Here is a 7717-nt window from a genome sequence, read left to right on the forward strand (position 1 = left end):
TATTTGGACTTTGATAAGGATTCTCTTTCAACATGTAATGATAATATTTAGACCGCTTTGATAGACCCTCCTTTAGAAGTTTGTGTCAAGGTCTCGAAAAAGAAAGGAAAGAAAGCCCGCTCTAAGGACATGCCCCAATTTGGTTGATTCTCTTTTTTAATTGTTTCTTATGTTCCTCTATGTCTTCTTTCTTATTCTCACTCCCATACACCTTAGCTATGTTCCTATAAGTATATGGAACATTGTGCTAGAAAAAGAGTCATGATTGTATATGATGTATTTCCTTTATGATTGATCAATTAAATCTCTAAAGCTTACAAAAAAATAAAATAAGATATATATATATATATATATATATATATATATATATATATATATATATATATATATGTATATATGTATACATATACATATACATACATACATATATATATATATATATATATATGTGTGTGTGTGTGTGTGTGTGTGTGTGTGTGTGTGTATTTATCTTATGAAATAGTGGCTTGCAGAAATGTTTGGTAAGTAGCTAAAGAGTTAAGGTTTCCTTCACAGGTTAGTAAATATTTGTGTATCATCAAAAAATTTATGGGCATATCCCTATCTTATTAAATTTAATCTCATTCTTTTAGAACAAGTTTTAAAGCTCTATTATAACTTCTCGAAGTTCAAGGATGAACTCTTGGAATTTTGGATTGGCTCCTCTATGGGTTTTGAGATCATATGGAAAAAATTTTGAAACTTGGGGATGGGAATCCTTAACCCCTACCCTTGGTCACATGGCCACCAAGAGAAGGGCCTATTGGGATATCAAGGCATGGGTATTTGGCACTCACTAAAATACACATGTGAAAACCCAAATACAAATGTTCTTTTCTATCTGTTGACAGATAAGAATCATCCTATCATTTGTTGATATGAAGGATGTTGGCATCATGATACTAGAGTGTCGGAATAATTAGAGCTAAATATTAGGAGATGTTGCACATGGGCTGGATAGGTCATTAACTGAGCATAACTTTGTACCTGGAGCTCAATTCAAGATCAAATTTATATCATTGTGACTTGCCCTTAACTAACAGAAGATGACGAAAATATCAATATCAGGTTTTGAGGTGATTCTAGACAAAGGAATTCTACTAACCCCATCTCCACAATTTAACGTTGGAGGTATGGTTTGGACACCCCATTGCCTTAATTATGAATTAGGGAGGTTTGGTACAACCAATTCTAAAGATTATCCATCCAAACACATTATGATCCCAAAATTTTTGTAATAAGGGTTACTAGAAAGATCAAGAATTTGATCAATACCAATCCCCTCACCTACAACCATAACAACCCCTGCCTTGATTTTTCACCACCTTCTTCTTTCACCTAATCAAACCTTCCTTTTGGGCACTAGAGTACCTCATTATTGTATCCTTAAATTGAGGAAACCCTTGATAAATACTTTCTTATCATGAGCCACACTAGAGTCACCATTTGAAAAAGCTTCATAGGGGTTTCCACTCTCTTTTGAAGTGTTGTAAAAACCAATACATATTGAGGTCAATGAGGTTGGGGGACTAGTACCACTAATCCTCTCATTGATGTCAATGGTAATTAAGTTACCCTCCATCACATGTATAGTACCATTCAGATCTTGAAGGAAGCCGAGGTCCAGCCTTTTGTTTAACACCTATGAAAAAAAACTTTCACCACCACATGGTTGATCTAACTTTAAGATATTATCCTGGGGTGTATCAAAATAAGATGACACCTCTATAGGATGCACACAAAATGAATCTTAAAAATTATCATCATCCAAATAATCTACCAAAAAATAAAGTCATCCATATTTTTTTTTACACGGTTGGAAAACCTATCATAACTTAATTGTCAAACCATAAGTGAGGACAACCATCTCTGGTTGCTAACTGTGAATGCAGGTTGACTCATCACCATTATTCAAGGAAAACCACGCCACTTGGAATAACCCACTAGTGGTCCATAAAGGGGAACACTTGCACTCTTGCCAGATGCCTCTGGGTCTTGTGTCGTTAACCTATTTCCTTACGTTCGAAGAAGATGAGTTCTTATCCAAACAGAAATAACTTTAGGGCATACTCCATACCCTAAAGTCATCCATCTTAATATACTATCGATAAATAATTATAACTTATAATAATAATTAAAATTAAAAATCAATCATAATTTTATTCTAAACAAATTTGTTATAAAACAATCCATCAATTTATCTGAAAATATTTATTAAAAAATAATCAATTCAATTTCTATCAAATTTATTAATATTATATAATAAAAATTAATTCATATGAAAATTTGAAGAATATGAAAATCCTTCTTTTGTGACACCATTTTAGCTACCATGGATGAATAACATTGCTCCTTTTTCCCTTAAATAGTTAACTACCTCTTCATCACCAATTATTTAATGGAATTTTTTCACACTTTCTAACTGATATCGTCACTAATAAAAGAAAAAACAAAAAAGCAAACCAATTTTGTCGGTGGCCATAAAAAGTTAGTAATATTAAAATGGCCCTCTAGTGGTCAAACTTATATGGACCCTCTAGAATATAGATCTATAGGATGTATATTCAATTTATATTTGAATTTTATTCGTTAACCAAACTTACTTCAATCAATCTATTCAAATGCATTACATTATTATAATATAATTTTTTTAATAATATATATTTATTTGATGATATTTATTTATTTTATGATACAATGGGGTAAATGGCTGAGTGAAAGACATTGGAATTAATTATGTAGGTGAGTAAATATTTATGTATTATTAAAAGTTTTATGGATATATCTTCATTTTATTAGATACAATCTTGTACTTTTAGAACAAGTTTGAAAGATCTACCAAAATTTTCGAAATTTAGAGATGGACTCTTGGAATTTTTGGGATTGATTTCTCTATGGATTTTGAGATCGTATGAAAAGAGTAGAAATTTGGGGATGGAGGTCCTTAGATCCCACCCTTGGTCACATGGTCCCTAAGAAAAAGTGGCTATTGGGTTATCAAGTCCTGAGTATTTGACACTTCATTGAAATACACATGCAAAAACCTTTGATATGGATGTTCTTGTCTAGTCAGTTGATAGATAGGTATCGTCTCATTATTTGTTGGTATGTCGAGTTGTTGGCATCATGATACCAAAGTGTTGGTCTAGCCAGAGCTAAGTATTGGGAGTTTATATTGATATGAACCTTGAAATATAATGATACTGATAGACCCAAGTACCATCCATCAATTGATGTGTTATCTTATTGTCAATTACCATATAGTTCAAGCCATCAAAGTTGATGTGTTAGAACAATATGAGACATGGGTTTGGAGATGCAGGGTTGGTGGTTGTATTTCCTCCCCTGGTATTGATGGAAGCCAACCCACACCAATGGCTAGGAAATTTCTTTGTCAAGTGCTTGACGTGCATTGGGTTATTGGGATTCAACTATCATAAGATTCCATGGTATCTTTTGTGCTACCTCCCCAATATTTTTGGACATGATACAGGGCTAGCAGGGTACACATGGCATGATGACATTGTTGATGTGGTTTTGATGTAAAATGACATGACACATCTATGTGGTAAATGGCATGTAATCGTGATGTGGCATGAGGGATAGTCTTAGATGATGTGACATGTTGATGTGGAAATGGCATAGCAGTTCATGTGGTAAGGTTTCACAACATGGTGTGGATTAGAGTGTGCAATAGGTGGTAACCAAGGTGGTAGTGTGTTATAGACATTTTTGGGCACTGCAACCCCAAGCATAAAATGTCCATAAACCAAGGGCTCCTAAGTCCCTAAAAGTGTTGTTCTAACCCCTAAAGGAACAAGGTCACCTGATTACAGCTTCTCCCAGAAGTTCTCCATGGAAAACTGCTCAGAACTGGTCAAAACAGGATCATTTCACCTGCTCCATAGGCAAAGTGCATTGCATCTCACCTAAGTACACTCTGTGGGTGTGTTGCATTTCAAAAACCCCTTCTATGGGGTACGATGGGCGAGAAGTGACAAATGGCAGTGTCAATCCGCAAGGTGGAGAGGCATGGAATCTTCCAGAAACTTCTCCTGTGACACTTGCCTCTCTGAATTCGACCAAGGATGAGTAAGAGATCATCAATCTCCAAGGAAGAAAGTACTATCAGAGGGAAGACACTAATCAAATCACAAGCTGACTCATCTCCTTTACAGATATCTATATATGGATCCCTCATCCCAGAGATCCAGAGGCTGGAATTTTGCATCTTGTAAGGAATTGTTGTTGGTTTCTTGAGACAACATCATAGTGTTGGGTGATCTAAGCTTTATATGAGGTGAAGAAGGGCTTACTTGCTGAGAGGATGATGTTGGGTTAGAACAACTGGTTGTAACTCTCTTGGCTCTTTCTTGATTATCAATAAAAGCTATTCAAGTTTTCCTCCATACTCTTGTATCATTTATGTTTTATGCATTTGTATGGTCAATTGACATCTGATCCTAGATTGTTTATGATTATAGATCCATGTTCTTGTATAGCGTTGTGCTACTCTGATTCTACAGGTACTCTGTGAAGCTGGGCGTACAAAGAAGCAAGTAGCAAAGGACTATCAGAATAGAGAGGAATCGAACTAGGAGCCAAGCGCAAGACAGAGGTTGGTCTCCCTTGTTCTTCTCTCATCTATATTTCATAAGGGAAAAATGAAAGTAACTTTACTCTGTTTGTTTCTAAGGTAGCTACCACACCTTAGTGGGATAAGCAGTTCTGTATAGACACTTTTCCCTGTAACAAAATGGCGACTCCGCTAGGGAGCGATTAGGTTGTTTGTTTATCTTCCTTGTTGTTTTTTTTGTAAACTTACAGACGGAGCCTGAAGTCGAGCCAGGTAGCTTTCGAACTGCATTTGCTATGCAAATGAAAAGTAGATAAATGCCGCTTCAGTCAATCTCTGAGTTTTGTTTATGAATTAAACAACTGATTTACAAACTCTCTGATTGCCCTTGTGGTAGCTCTAGTAACCTCCTTAGATCTACCCCTAATTGTTGATTTACTGATTACCATTTGCTCGGCCAAAACCCCTGAACTGAACTGCAAACTGTGACCCGAAACCCAAGCAAAGTCTCGTCTCTGGCCCAGCGCAGGCTCTGTTCTGTGAATCTGAAATTCAGCTCACTTCCCGAGTGTAGTAGGTGCGCTGCATTTCAAGTTCACTGTGTTACAGGTGCGCTGATCAGACTAAGCATTGTTCCTCAATTTTGGTTTCTGTGTTCATTCTTTTTAGTTCTATTCATGAATTTTGCTGCCTGTAGTCAGTATATCTCTGTTTGAAACCCCTTTTCCTTACTGTTATTCCGCCTCCATTGTGCAAAGAACTGTAAATGTTTTTTGTGTATTTGTTGAGTCATTTTCAGTTCTCCTTTGCAAAAAAGTAACATAGTTGTACTGTTGTTTCTCGATTTGAAAGTGTCGTAAGTGTCGTTTTCAGTCGTAGAAGAGAGTTTGATTGCTCTTGATAGTCGATTACCCTGTTACTATTGTATTTGATCTGAATTTGTAGTTTTTCTAGTGTCGAAAGCAAGTATTCATTTTCGAATCGTAAAGTGTTGTGATTGTCTTCATTTTTTATTTTGGAAAGAAACTTGTTAGTAATTGTCGCTTGAAAAGTAATTCAGATTTGCGCATTAGCTTTCTTTTTATCATTCACATACTAAGAAAGCCGAAAACAAATACATGCATGTGCATTTGCATTTAGACTGTTTGATTGGTTTGATTTAGGACAGTGCATATAGTGTGTGCTCTTTGCTCTTTGTGAAAGAATACTGTCTCTCTTTCCTTAGTAGCTAGGATTTTCATTGCACAAAGAAGATAAAAGATTGTTTATCATCTTAGATTGCATTTTAGGAATTGTACATCTACATCATGCGGTGAACCTGAAAGGAAAATTTCTTAAGCAAGATCAACTATAAAATAAATTTAATGAATCTAACAATGCTTTGGAACCTAACGCACAACATCTAGAAGTCTAGGCTAGAGACGTATTCCGGTGTCGTAAAGCCTGGTAACTGTTGTTCTCACTGATGGTTGGGTGATTCCTCCACTTTGAGACGATAAGTGCCAGTACGGACTTGTGCTCCCACGTACCGTCAAGTATATTTTGGGAGACCACAATAGGCTTAATCCTTTATCCATAGGAAGCCGTGTTTGCCGCCCTATCGATCACAATGCACTGAACACAGCATTCAGGAAGATTGACTGCCATACCGTAAAATGTATTCTGCAGTTTTGCGATTGGTTTGGTAATCCCTCTACCTAGATTTCCATAGCAGTCCCTTTCGTTCCTTTTCAGACTCCTTAACGGAAAAGGTCCATCTGAGCACTTGTAACTTCAGGCTCATTAAAAATCGAAGGCGACTAGAGTCATATTTTGTTTTTTCTCGACTCTTTACAATTGAAAAAACAAGTTGTGTCAAAGCGTCTAAAATTTATTTTAAACGGAATAATCATCACCCTTTCCTACATTGATCTTAGGTTGAGAAAATGGAATCCACCAACCAAGGAATTCCCCTTGGAGGAAATCCTAGTCCCTTCTCCTCTTGGGGAGATGTTGGTGCACCCCATATGGCCACATTGTCGCTTCCAGGATTGACAATCGGCTTGCCCGTATGGCTCTTCTCAACCTCTATCGTTCAGAACACCGCAATTCCTGAACAATCGAGTCAACAACTAGACGAATCTAGAGTTACCCCCCAACCCTCTACTTCCTCCAATTCTTCCTCTCCTCCTTCCTCTTCGCTTGATGGGGCTGGTAAAGCCAAAAATCAAGTATCTGAGAAGAAGAAGGAAAAGAAGAAGAAAGAGAAGAAGAAGAAGGAGCCAAAAGCGAAAGGGGGCAACCAAGCATCGTCTAGCGAAAATCCACACACTGCACCGACCAGGCCTAAATCGCCATGTGTCATTTGCAAAGGAGACCACTATCATAGAGATTGTCCCTGCATCCCTCGGATCTTAAGGGACTCGTCTCCTCGTTTGCACAACCCGGTGTCGTCAACCTCTAATGATCATGTTGAAAACACACCGTCGACTAGTGAAAGTGAAGCCCCAGGACAAAAAGGAAAATATGGATTTCCTTGTAAACTGTGCGAAGGCGATCATGCCGTCCACCATTGTCCCTTCTTAGATGATGCTAAAAGAGTTTTGGACGATCGTCCGGTTTCACCGTTACGACTTCCTCCTGGATATAAAAAATTCTTGCCGAGTCCGTCACTAGTTGAAAATCCGGCTAACCCGTCCAGGTGGTCGGCCGAAGCATCTATCATTGAAGACGAACCATCTGAACCCATACCAGATGAAAGTCAAAAGGTCAAGGTGGAGTTGACCCGGTCTTGCCTTCAGAGGTTCCATCTTCAGATGATACAGTCACCGAAGAGAACAAGGATGACACCATCCAAATTCTTTTCGTAAGCACAGACTCCGCTGAACATGGGGGCAATTTACCCATTCCTTTACCGCAGGAAGGAAGTTCGTCAGATTTGTACCCGGCCGTCTATTCGGTCCCACCTCCAAGCAACCTAGTTGTCTCCTTTGATTGGAATCAGCTAGGCAGACCCCGTTTACCGGCTAGTGTACCATTCCGAATCATTGCTCAAATATATAGAATGGTTATGGCCGGTACCATCATAGATGAAGGGGCTTCTGTGAGTATCCTTTCCTCGAC

The sequence above is a fragment of the Pinus tabuliformis genome, chromosome 3_2 (genome assembly GCF_031772625.1).
Source record: "Pinus tabuliformis cultivar Carrire ecotype Pingquan chromosome 3_2, CPIR1, whole genome shotgun sequence".
NCBI lineage: Eukaryota > Viridiplantae > Streptophyta > Pinopsida > Pinales > Pinaceae > Pinus > Pinus tabuliformis.